Consider the following 13,723-nt stretch of genomic DNA (forward strand, 5'->3'; position numbering starts at 1 on the left):
AAAGCTGCAAATTGCTGGCTTTAGCAGCAACAGTAGCCATGCACGTCTCCAGTAATTGCGTCACGACTGAGTAGCCGGACCGAGTGTCAAAGCATTTTTCAACCAGGAGGTCTCAAACTGATTACTCGCCAGGTACCGACAAATTGGAGGTACCTGGGGGGCCTTTCTTGAAAGTTTCGGTAATAATGAGCTCCAGATAAAATGGATCTGGTCACCCGTGGCTACGTCAGTGCTAGAAACATCAAATATTAATATATCCTAATTTTTATTTGATTGTATCGTATAACCGATACTTCTCGGTCTAAAGGGTCGTTTTTCAGAATAAGTGCTCAATACCGGAATTCATTCCATAATCTTAGCGGGTGGAGTTCGGAAAGCTAATTTGCAACAAGCGAGTGGCCCCATCGCACTACCGGGCTGAATAACCTCACAGTAGTGTCGGCGTCACCCAGCGTCACGTCGGATGGGTGGGCCTCTCACGCGCCAGCGAGCGTGAGCGGGCCGATTACCAGCGCGAGCGTCGCCGGCGGTTTCGCGCGGTACCGCTGCGGGCAGCGGCGCGTCATCCGAGGAGTGGCGTCGTGCTGGTGGGAGCGCCAGCCGTGTCAGGGACCGCGGCACGTAACGGACGGCCGCACCGCCGCGTCGCGTCGTCAGCGGTCCGGGGGTCACGCCAGCCTGGTGAGGACGGGACGGGATGCGTCCCATGCCTGCTGCGATGGCACGGCCCTGTCGCGGGCAGTATCGGCGAGCCCCGCGTCTCACCGGCCGGCACCGGCACGCTCCATGCACGGCACGTGCCGGCGTTGTCGGAGCGCGTGCCGGCACGTGTCTGCCCGCCTGCCGAGCGTGACGGCCGTTACGGCGCCGTGGCGTGACGGCTCGCGTGACGCGGGAGCGCTGGTGACGATGCGGTGTCGGCGCGACCGCTGACGGCGCCCGACTCCGGCCGCCGTGAAACGGCCGCGTGTCGGGCGGAGCGGCTTCGTGCTCCGCCCCGTCACCCGTCGCAGCCAGAGAGACGCCTGTCACAGCACTCAGCAGACGTCTTCCTTCCTGGCTGGTGTTTGGCTGGTTTAAACACGGCCGACATGGTCTGGTGCGCATGCACGGTGAACGTTAAACAAGTCCGTGTCTTTTAAAAACGCATTGCATATGTTGGCAACCCCAATTAGATTCCAAACAGTTCGGCGCGATTAGACGAGCGCCCCTGAAAAACCTGTTCGGCTCAGAACGCCATTTAGGAACCCGCAGCACAACTGATAATGTCAGACACGGGTCAAGGTCGATGTCCGAGATGTGTATGCATGAAACACAGGGACAAATGAGTAACGGCGGACATAATGAACGCTGATGTGCATGCACCTATTAGAAATGGTGTGGAAACACCTATGATCTCTGCCATTTTGGCTTGATTTAGTAGTGCAATGGCGTCGTGTGATGGAACTTATCCAGAAATGGATCTTTGCATCCCTTAAAGGCCTGTTGCTTGACTCGCCCCTGCACACGGGGTATGTCGCGGTTATGCAAGCCGCTGCGGCCTGAAGCCTGGCGCCGCTGCAGAACGCTGCCTCATTTCCGCGTGCCGAAAATGGCACAGTGGCCTGCTAGCTCGAAATGACACACAACTACTGCCCCGTGTAGGACTTGGCGTTGGCGAACCCGAAGCGTGCTTCCTTGTTGCTAAGTGGAGGAGACACTGAACAAAACAGTCATTTTCGGAGAGGCTGACACGCAGACATTGAGTGTGAATGTCAAAGTGCATCGTCAACATGTGCATTGTGCATGCAATGCACATGTCAACATGTGCACTGAGTGTGCATATAGATGCACATAACTCCTAAGGGAATTCCAGGAATGCCTCCCTTGTTGCATGCATGTTGGTGCATCGCCGTCTTGCGTTTTGCGCAGACATTTTACGTCTGTGGCATTAGTCTTTCGGCGGCTGGAAAACAATCTATCAAGCTCGGTCACGGTCCAGGATATTTCATTGCCTCCTGCGTCATTGGTGCCAGAAAAACAACACTACCTGCTTTCATTAGAGGGAACTATGTGTCAGCATAGCATGTAGCTGGCCCGATCGCGTGTCATATCTAGTACGGGCGTGCAACGCATGATGATCACAATAAGCGTTGCACAGCCTATGGCTTCAGATATGGTAAAAACGAAAACATGCACCAGCGCCACTGAATGTCACGCGACGAATTTGATTGCGTCATGTCTTTCGCTGCGTTGTGACGCAACAACTGCCGCCCGAGCTCTGTCCTGTGCTTACTATATTCAAGGTCCATTGAACCAGACATTGTCTAGCCGTTTGCAGTACTGGCATGTTTACGCTCTCTTCCTTCTATTTCTGATCAAGTTTCCGCGTGCTTCGAGACCCTGACATACCAAGTCCCTTCTTCCTTCCTTTCCGCGTTTACCTCAGTGTGCGGGCAAACATTGATCGTGTATGGCACCTGAAATATGTATGTGCGAACGTCCAGCACACATATCCCCATACTAGTTCTTTAAATTTAGCAACGTACCGTGCCGTGCCGTGCCGTGCCGTGCCGTGCCGTGCCGTGCCGTGCCGTGCCGTGCTGTGCCGCGCTCCTGACACGCCGTGCCGCGCCGTGCCGTGCCGTGCCGTGCCGTGCCGTGCCGTGCCGTGCCGTGCCGTGCCATGCCGTGCCGTGCCGCGCTCCTGACGCGCGTGCGTGCCGTGCCGTGCCGTGCCGTGCCGTGCCGTGCCGTGCCGTGCCATGCCGTGCCGTGCCGTGCCGTGCCGTGCCGTGCCGTGCCGTGGCCGTGCCGTGCCGTGCCGTGCCGTGCCGTGCCGTGCCGTGGGCCGTGCCGTGCTCCCTGACGTGCCGTCACGCTGACCTGCTGTGATCCCAGACGTGACATGTCTCTGACTTCCCGTACTCATGTCTCGTCGTGCCCTGGCATGCCGTACCCCCGACGTGCCGTGCTTCTACTGTACCGAGCTCCTGACGTGCCGTGCTTCTGCTGTGGTGAGCCACTGACGTGCTGAGTCCTTAACGTGCCGTGCCGTGCCGTGCCCTCAGGACTATGGCCGTGACCTACACAGAGGAGCTGGTGAAGCCGCTGAAGGGCCTGCTGGACACGCAGCACAAGGTGCGCAAGTCGGTGGAGGGAATGGTGGACAAGACGGCCAAGAGCCTGGCCGAGTGGCGGTCGGCCGAGGCGAAGGCTAAGAAGCTGTCGTACCAGTGTGCGCGCGAGAGCGAGCGGGCGGAGGAGATGGCACTGGAGGCGCGGCTCGGCAGGGGCAAGCCCACCGGCGACAAGGAGACCAACAAGGTGGGGCACCTGGTCAGGGCAGCAGCTCCCGCACGCACAGAGTGCGGCTTGGGAAGGCGCACATTATGTGAAATCTCACGTAATGTTGATGTTTTCAGGTAAACTGTACGGCGTTCGAAGTTTGAAATTTAATCCTGGGTCTTTTTTTAAACGTCCCCAAAAGTTCGAGAAAAATCCGTAGGTTAGTCATTTTCTTTGTCCAGCCACTCACCTTCTTGTAAAACTGCACTCCTGGACGTGAAAAATCAATGGTCATCATGCAGACCAGGTAAGTTTTCGTGGCACAAGCTTTTCCAATACGGGTCACAGCATCAAGCATTCAACACTGTTTTCGGAGAAGGCGACGTTGGAGGCTTTCCGGTCAATCCCATGCATACCCATGGGTCAGTTGATTTGATATATATATATATATATATATATATATATATATATATATATATATATATATATATATATATATAAGTGGCTTGGCCAGTGCACTCATGTACACCGTTCAGTTCGCTGCACGTCTTAATCTGCTTTGCCAGCTGATATCTGACATCGAGTATTTAAAACACCCGAAACGATAGGATCTACGACTTGCGCTCGACGGTGCGTGGCCGTCTGTGGACATCGATCTACACTTTTTCCGATACGATTGTCCAGTTTCTCCCTCGTCAGTATATGTTAGTATCTTGTCGCCGCGACCCCGTCCGCCGGAATCTGAAGCCAGTTTCTCCCGTGTTCTTCAGCTTTTCGTAAGTTGGAAGTTTTACGTGTTTTATGTCTAAAAGACCTGTGGTAACACGAGAACATGTCCAGCAGAGAAACCCGAGACTCAGATTAAACGGAGAGGCTGCCGCACCTGGACCGTGTCCGCATCGAGCATGGCTATCAATGTTTTAAATTACGCGCCACTGTCCAACGGAGCGGGGCGCTGGGCGAGTTGTGAGGTGCGGGCACTTCCTCGGAATTTCGTAAGCGGATAAGAGAGTGGTTGGTCGCGGAGCGTTACATGCGAGGGAAACGAGCGTTTCTAGACGGCAGCATTTTTAACGTCAGTGCTATATAACTGTGTGTTTCTTACCGTATACCTTGAAGTTTTACATGCACAAATCCTATTTGCATGTACCTGTGGCAGTTGCACTGAAAACTCGTCTTTGTGGAGGACATAAGGGCATATGATGATGATGAGATAAGGATAATTATATTAACTGGGCGGTGGAAATGAACTGTGGTGGTGATATGATGCCACCGAAAATTGCGCCTGATTATACAACTAATGCGCAAATGCTGAACACGTCGTACAGCGGAACCGTTACACAACTGCGCTTGCGTTTCCTAAAAACTGTTTTTAACTATGTCTACTAACTAAATGGTCGCAGAGGCACCAGCTTCGATCTAGAAGGCATGACAGGTTGTCTGGGTCAGCCTTCTCTTTCTCTTTGTGTGTTTAGAGGGACACGACCCACGTCATCACGCCCCTTTTATGGAGCGCCCGCGACTGCATTTGTCATATTAGCGCTCGTATACTGTGGCGCGAATGGGATTCGAACCCGGCCCCCTCGTGGGAGCCATGGCGTGATAGTTGAAGTACGACTCGCTATCCCCGAGGTGTCGCCCATAATGGGTCGGCTTTCTTAGTATTCCTTTTGCCTATGTTGTCCGGCACCAGGTCTAGTCTTTCGCCACCGACGATAGCCTCGAGATGGCTGTCGTATCTCTGCGGTGTATCAGGGTCTAACCTTCGGATCGGAAAAAAAAATATGCTGCGGTCGATGATCCTGGTCAATCCCAACCACGCTGAGTTAACGGTCGTCTGATTAATGACGTAACAGGTCATGGCATGTCTCTTAGAAGTAGCAAACGTCTTCGAACGGCGTCAGGGTTATCTAGCGCCCGTGTATTGGATGCAAGTTATGTGACTGGTGTGAAACGAACGTGTTCTTGCGCTTCAAATTCATACCAAAATGCTAGGAAAAGTAAAGGATTAAGGTTAAGGATCAATGTTGAATATTGTGTTATGTTAATAATGATTGTCTTAATTTGTCCGTCCCGGTGACTCAGTTGGTTAGAGCGCCTGCCTTCCGACCCACCCACGCGTGGCTGGGTGGGTTCGAGTCGCTTTAGGGCGCTCGCTATTTGCCCCTAACAGGCATGGCCTGCGGCCGTTGGCAGCGGTTGCGCTAAAGGTCAGTCAGAGGACAGGACGGACCGTGCCGAGCATTGCGGCACGGTAAGCTGTCGCCACTAAATTCTGTCGTTGCCTGGAATCGCACGATCGGATGGTGGGGGTGAGGGCTCACACAACAAGCACTGCTTAGCGTGAAGGCTGATCCCAGAAATCCATCCATTCGAAGGGTTGGATCAAATTTTAATAAAAAAGGAAAAATGTTAGGTCAAGTTCAGGCGAGCCATTGAATTTAATTTACGTGCGCTTTCGGCTCGCATGCTGTATACAACCGAGTGGTTTGTATTACCATCTTCCGTGGTACAATTGGTCGCAATAATTACTTCTAGTCCAGCGCTCATGATCTAACCTAGAATGACCACCGATTGAGGTCATTTTTGATTTCGTGTCGGTGGGGCTTTACGGACTCTTCTATCGCCAGCCGGTGAAAATAATCAATCGATTACGTTAAAAAGTCAATAACAAGAAAGGCAGCTTCATTTGGATGCACAAATGGCCGCGTAGGCTTTTTTGATGACGCTAGAGCTCAGTGAACCGAACTAACATTAAAAACGTTTTTGCTTCAGTCTGTGTGAACTTGATCGGCATTCAAGAACTAAAGATATGGTGGACATACCTTGTGCTGTTCAGGATGACATCTAACTCGGAGTAATTTCCCCAGGACAAGCAAGGGGTGTGGCAAGAGATTGATAAATAATATCAGTCAACAGGAGCTAACTGTTTTCACCATCAGTTAGAGGTTTGGGCCTTATTTTTGAAAGGAGATGTACAAATGAGTAGATTCTTTTTCATCGTTCAGTTGTGTTTTGATGTCGTCGTTGCGACACTTCTCCGACTGTTTCACTGGATGCTACTCTCCAGTCTGCAGAGCTGAGACTCATCAGCGTGTCGGCTGTACCTGTCCACACGAGGGAACTGAAAACCTGCAGCATGACATCAAAGCTGTGCTGCCGTACGTCACACGTGCAAAGTCGCATAAAGAAGCCATACATTCACCTGAAGCGTACCGTAAAATGCTGGACGCTGCAGAGTTATGCAATCGTTCATCTTAAACGGGGGTGCAACTCAACGCAGCCAATTTACATACGACGTCCCAACCGGAATTTGCAAAGGAAAGTGATCATCTGCAGATATTGCCAGGTGAAAAACGAGCAACTTGTTCCACTGCGAAAATGGGTGCGTGTGAGCGCAGCAGCACCGTGACAGAGCGGCAGTGGTGACGTCACTGGTCTGATCGTGTTGTGACGCCCGCAGGTGGAGAGCAGGAGGCAGAAAACAGAGAACGCCATGGGCAAGGCGGATGCCGACTACTATAACTTCTGTCTGCGGGGAGAGCGGGCCCGGTGAGCCATGCAGGCGTCAAAGTTGGCGATGTGGATATCTGCCGTTTTCAGCTGCAGCTAACGTAGCCAGTAATACGCATGCAAGTTAAGCAAGCCTGCTTTATGACGATGCTCGCTGGTGTGTTGAAAATATGGACGATCCTGACATGGTTCCTAAGTCACCTTTGAGCTCCTGATATAAAAGGAAATGCAAAGCTTCTAGAATCAAGTTTTGTGAGGACTGTACATGAGTTTTCACATCCTGGGCATACACCAATGCGTTTTTTTGTGCTGCTTCACTTTCCAGGATGATAGCTTATACGTTACATCGTGCGGGTGGCCTTGGAAAGAGCCCAGGTATTCTATGTGGGAGTCTCGGGCACGTGTCCTGTTCAGCGCCTCACAAGGCGACCGCGGGAGCGGACTGAGACCGCTCTGAGCGGACAGAGCGACTGAGACCGCTCTGAGCGGACAGAGTGGACTGGACCGCTCAGGCGGACAGGAGCGGATTGCGGTCCGCTCTGGCGGACAGAGCCAACTGAGACCGCCTCTGGGGCGGACAGAGCGGACGTGAGCCCGGCCCTGGGCCGGACAGAGCGGATTTGAGACCGCGTTGGGCGAACAGAAACGGACGAATGAGACCCGCTCCGGGCGGACCACAGAACGGACTGAAACCGCTCCGGGCGGACAGAGCGGACTGAGACCGCTCTGGGCGAAACAGAGCGGGACTGAGACCGCTCTGGGCGAACAGGACGGACTGAGACCGCTCGGGCAGGACAGAAACGTACTGAGACCGCTACCGGGCGGACAGAACGGACTGAGCACCGCCTCCGGGCGGGACAGAGCGGACTGAGACCGCTCTGAGCGAACAGAGCGGAGGTAAGCCGGATAATCGGGCGGGGCGACAGCCTCCGAGAGAAGTTGTGAACAGCACTTATGGACCGAGACTCCCGCATACGTACCTCGGCTCTGTTCCGATCCCCGTCCCGACCATATACCGGCAGGTCATCCAACACAGAAGATCCAAAAAGTCATCGCGCCCTTTCATCCAGAGCTCTCCGAGGACTCCGTCTAGCTGATCCGGCTCCATACTATCAGCCCCATTTCATCTGCTCTGCCCGCTCGTAGCCGCCCTGCTGACTGTGACCTGCTGTGACGCTCGGCCGTCTTCCGCCGCAGGTTGGAGTGGGAGACGGCCGTGAACAAGGGCAGCCAGTGCTTCCAGGCGCTGGAGGAGGAGCGGCTGGTGCGACTGCAGTCCGTCCTGCAGGCCTATCATCAGAACATGGCGGCGCTCGCACCTAAGATGGCGCAGGTCAGTTTCAACGTCAGGTTTTCTTTGTCCCATCACGCCATCTGTCGCGAATGACACTGTAGGGCGAACGAGTTTTCTTGCACCGATACTTTTTACGCTTGAGCGGCTCGGCCCTTCCCTGTCGTCACGCTTTCTGGACGCAAATATCTTTGCATTCACCGATTGCATATCCACGTGGTTTTCAGCGACGTGAATTGTAATTCTTGGCATGTTTCTTCGTGTAACGTGTTGGGCATTTGTATGCAAGCTGCCTGGTCGGACAGCTATCTCCTGCAAAAATTTCGGTATCGCAATTATGTATTATGTCGTTTGATTACTTGGCGCTTACTGGCGCTTATCTGGCGCTTTCTGCTTTTGCCGGAAACGCGCAGTTTTCTCATTTCAAAACAGGTGAAGAACAAAAGTCGAACCGGATCTAGATAGCGATGGCCCCGCGGGGCAGGCTGGTGGCTACGCCAGACTAACTGGTTGTGACAGAGCAGAAGATGGACAACTGCTTTAGCTAGGGATTGTGCCGTGTCAGTGTCAATTGGCACGTGCTCTCGCGTGCAAACCGAGACTGCCCACCCGTGATGAGACGAACGACAAGGTATGAGACTGGTGATGAACACGCGACACCAGCTGCGGGGGAAAGGTGCTGTCGGCTACAACTCTCCAGCGGATTTCAAAACTGTGCTACGCTAAGGCACGCCAGCAACCGACTTGGAAGAGGATAATGGGATATTTATCGAAGCCGATGCTGAATGCAAGATGTTGTAGCGTGTCGAAATTTTATGGAAGGGTTAGTTTCCGATGGACTGATCAAACAGATTGGTATGGGTTGTCCAAGGTCTTTGGTTCTATCGCCCTATTTTTGGCGCAATTTAAACTATGACAATTGATATCTTAACGTCAGTTATCGTATCGCTCTTTTTCCGCCGCACACGGCACATTAATGGTCGTCTGATCCAAACCATTCCCTTTTCAAATCGCTATCATTCTAGCCTTAAATTGCTTTCGGGCCTCCATTTTCGAGGCGTTGCGTTGCGGTTTTCCGTTGTTTTCCACTCGTGCCGCCAGTGCTTCCAAAAGCAGCAAGCGCCAGGATGGTAATCTCACCATGAAAACATTCTCAGAAGACGACAACACTGCCATGCAAGCGAACCGTTCGAGCATAAACACCCCCTCTCTCTCTCTCTCTCTCTCTCTCTGTGGCCGGCAGCCTTGGCCACGTCTCCCAATAAGGTGCTGACGTGGACTGACTCCCTGCCGGTGACGTGCGCTCACTCCCCGGACGGGACTTGCGCTGACTTCCCTGCCATTGGCGTGCGCTGACTCCCTCGCTGGTGACCTGCGCTGACTTCCCTTTCGGTGACGTGCGCCGACTCCCTCGCCGGTGACGTGCGCTCACTCCCCTGACGGTGACGTGCGCTGACTCCCTGCCGGTGGCGCGCGCTGACTCCCCTGCCGGTGGCGTGCGCTGACTCCTTCGCCGGTGACCGCAGAGCGCTGAGCGGCTGGCCGAACCGGTGACGTGCGCGGACGTCGACCGGGACGTGCAAACCGTGCTGCACGTGAAGGGTGCTGGCAGGCCACGCCCGAACAGCTGCTGCCCGACTTCTACGCCGAGAACATGACCAACGCCATGAATCGCGAGCGACGGAAAAAGGCGAGTCGTGGCGGCCGAGCAGGCGGGCTCTCTGGTCGCCCCGCGGAGATAAGAACTGTCAGTAATGACAGGACCATGACATATGACAGAAGACCATGTAATATCGGCTCAGATCGGTATGAATAGAGCAGGGGCGCAGCCATGGGAGGGTCCGAGGGGTCCGGGCCGGCCACTTCAAGCCTGGATTTTTCGTTCGTCACCGTGTAGGGCACTCGACAGGAAGTTCAAAATCGGCGTGATGCGCTCTCGCCGAACTCCGAGCCCGCCTGAAGAAAATCCTGACTGCGTGCCTGGGACAGGGCGTGAGCGTTTTGCTTTTTGCAACTGTTCACAAAGCCGTCAATGAGAGTTTTCGGATGTGATGGTATCGGTTACATTATTTTCATAGAACTGGTTGACAGGCCATATTTGCTCTTCTAAAACGTGTTTACCTGTTGGTTCGGCTGCTTTCCCATCTATCAATTCTTGGGAAAAATTACGGCTGCAGAAGTTTGCAGAAGAAGTGATGACGTGAGTCAGCTGGTGATGTTTGACACCATTCACCGCAAGCTCTTGAACAGTTCCTTCAGCTGATTCGTCAGGACGTGGGGCGGGAAAGATGAGGTAAAGATGGCGTGGAAAATCTGGCGAAGGCAATGCAGGAGGCTCCTCACTTCGGCAACGAAGGCTCCCAGAAAGACGTTCACGAAAAACTGCAGCACGTGAGTCGAACTATGTCGTTTTCCCGCCCGTGCTATACTGAATACATAGTTGCTGATCGTTTCAGACCCATGCAACTGTCACAGTTATAAGCCATAAACTCCCACGTCGGGTTCGCGATCGTGCCCGTTAAATTCATACAAGTGATCATGGGGTACAGGTCATAATGCATCTTGTGAAGTAGCAAGGACCGAGATAATTGATATAAAAGCATAAAGTGATTATTTACAGCGCTGGTAGTCATCAATGGCGTCCGAAAGTCAGCCCGTCAAACAGTAGATGCTAGCAGATTTGAGCTGCGCTTTTAAGCTTGCTGCCGTACGGTTTACACATTTGTGTCATGGCTGAGGCCACATTGCCGTGCGCACCGACCTGAGACTGATGCCACAAGGACGCTCGTCGTTCTCGCTCGCCTGATTCTCAGCGGAGCCGCGTCTGTGCCGTCGTTCTCGGTCCGCTTTGTCCCCAGCGGAGCCGCGTCTGGTGCCGTCGTTCTCGGTCGCCTGATTCTCAGCGGAGCCGCGTCTGTGCCGTCGTTCTCGGTCGCCTGGTCCCCAGCGGAGCCGCGTCTGTGCGCCGTCGTTCTCGGTGGCCTGATTCTCAGCGGAGCCGCGTCTGTGCCGGTCGTTTCCCGGTCGCCTGGTCCTCAGCGGAGCCACGTCTGTGCCGTCGTTCTTGGTTGGCCTGGTCCCCAGCGGAGCCGCGTCTTTGCCGTCGTTCTCGGTGGCCTGATTCTCAGCGGAGCCGCGTCTGTGCGTCGTTCTCGGACGCCTGGCCCCCAGCGGAGCCGTGTCTGTGCTGTCGTTTCTCGGTGGCCTGATTCTCAGCGGAGCCGCGTCTGTGCCGTCGTTCTCGGACGCCTGGCCCCCAGCGGAGTCGCGTCTGTGCCGTCGTTTTCGGTCGCCTGGTTCCTCAGCGGAGCCGCGTCTGTGCCGCCCTCAGATGCGCGCTATGTTGGCCTACCTGGAGGCGAGTCGGTACAAGATCCAGGTGGCGCTGGCAGAGGTGGAAGGCCAGACGCGGCCTCAGCACCCGCTCAGCAAACACATCCAGCACCACAAGGACCGTCAGGGCATGACACAGAGTGTACTCAAGGTTAGTACGCCCGGCCGCCGTGCGGCAGCGCTGGTTACGGGTGGTGTGAGTCGCACGGAAAATTGCCAGCAAGCCAAATGGAGTCGCCGATAGCCGTCGGCTGTTTATAGACCTAGGCTGTGTGGCTGGAATGGTCACAGTACTATGTATGCGTTATGTCGTATGCTAACTGTACACGGTTGGACTTTTGGTGTCGGTAACAACTCGCGCGGCATCTCTGGCGGCCAGGTGCCGAACTGGGTGCGGCTGGACCCGCTGAACCTCTCACCGGAGGACTCCCCGGACTGGGCCACCGACCGGGGCAAGGCGGATGGCACCTCCAACCAGCACGAGTCAGACTTCGGTACGCACGCCATACCAGAGTGATGCCTTTGTGATGCAGCAGCAGGTGGCAGAGACATCTGTAGCTGCACGGGCATTGCTGAATAGCCCCCTATTTGACCGTCCTATTTGGTTTAGGTATCGGAGGTAGTTTTGGGGATTTCCTCTATTGCAGTTACTAGAGTAAACCGGCCTTCTTTAAACAGTCATCACCTGGGTTTTTCGCCTAAAACGCTGGAGGCTTAGAGTTCGTTTGATGTGACCAACACAAGGCCCAACAACCAAAACATCCGTTGCCCTTGCCCAACAGACGAATTCAGCAGCCACGGTGACCAATCACCGCCGACGCAGCTCCCGCTGACGTCATCACCGCCGCCAGCTGACTCGTCCAGTGAGCAGCTGACGGCGTCTCCCTCGCCTGTGGAGCCGGCGCCGTCCATCGGGCGCTGCAAGGTGCTTTACGACTACAAGGCCAACATGAACGACGAGCTCACCATCAAGGCCGGTGGGTGTGCTGACGGCACCCGCCGCTGGCGACTGCAGCAGTATCCTAGCTGGTGTCCATCTCACTGACTACCCTGGCGGGGCGGCTTGTTCCGTTGTTTCTGTTTATGGCTTGACTGAGGGAAGGAGTAACATACTTCGGAAGACGGAAGAAACGGAAGAAAGCGGAGAACTGCCGGTTATGCTCTTGTTTCCCGCCTCCATCGACGCGAGTGACTGCGACGATGTTGTCCAGACCAGGTGCATGAGTCGTCGTCTGATCCAAAGCCTTCAATCATTCGCGTGCGAAAACGACCAAACACCTGCCTTACGAGGTTACAGCTGGAGCTAAAGTATGATGTATTACTATCGGACGAAATGGTTAGGCATGTCCAACAGTCCAACTCATGTTATTGCCTGCTGCGGTTCTGTTGCCCCGGACCCCGTCGCGCTGGGGCTGACCTCGTCCGCTGTGCCCAGGTGACGTCATCAACATGCACGACAAGCAGGAGGACGGCTGGTGGCTGGGAGAGTTGAACGGCACCGTCGGCATCTTCCCCGCCACCTACGTCCAGGAGCTGACCTGACCACGTGACAGCCACGCAGCGTCCGGCGGCGGCAGCCGGCGACGTCACGTGACTGCGAGTCACCTCGCGAGATGTCGCCACCGTGTGGTTCCACTGAGACTTGAGCGGGCTCGATCAGTGGTGTTTGTGATCACGGCGCGGCGCCCGCCTGATAGTCTGGCTGGGAGCCCACACGACTTGTGTCGACCTTGCCTGGAGTGGCTGCTGATACCACAAGAGCTCGCCGATGTAGTTAGTATGTCTGCATTGCCGTTCTTTGTAAAGTGTTGACCATGAAGCTCGCTGAAGCTATGTTTGTACCATTTTGAGGCAGATGACTAACAAGCAGTGCTGTTGGTCCCTTGCTGGTGAGTTAATGTGATGATATAACAGATTACTTGCCTGAAATGTATCTGGGTAATATACGACTGCATGAACTGCATCGAGCACACTGCAAATAGGAAAATAAATGCTTAGTTACCATGCGGAGGGAGCAATCGCAGTAAGTTGCTCACTTTTCCTGTCCAGCAATGTGTCGGGTCCAGCCAATTAGTGTCCGGCCGTTTGTTACAAAACAGTTACAAACGACAACGAAACTGAAAACGGAGCCGTAGCCATATCGCCGGTGCGTATGGTTATTTGCATTCGCATACCATCGTGGCACAAGGCGGCGGGAGCACGTGAGCCCAAAGGTCACGTCGTCATTCGCGACAGCGCCAGACACAGAGCCAGGGCCAGAGCCACTGCCGTCTCAGTTGTGTGTGTTTACCACAGAGCCGGTCCCGAGATGCATCGTGG

The 13,723-nt window shown here is 54.5% G+C and overlaps 1 pseudogene; it reads left to right on the forward strand.

The window, feature by feature from the left end:
• Positions 1-13,723, forward strand: part of LOC119097289 (uncharacterized) — a 39,888-nt pseudogene that overhangs the window by 17,889 nt on the left and 8,276 nt on the right.

The sequence above is a fragment of the Pollicipes pollicipes genome, unplaced genomic scaffold (genome assembly GCF_011947565.3).
Source record: "Pollicipes pollicipes isolate AB1234 unplaced genomic scaffold, Ppol_2.1 Scaffold_4295;HRSCAF=5057_pilon_pilon_pilon, whole genome shotgun sequence".
Taxonomy (NCBI): Eukaryota; Metazoa; Arthropoda; class Thecostraca; order Pollicipedomorpha; family Pollicipedidae; genus Pollicipes; species Pollicipes pollicipes.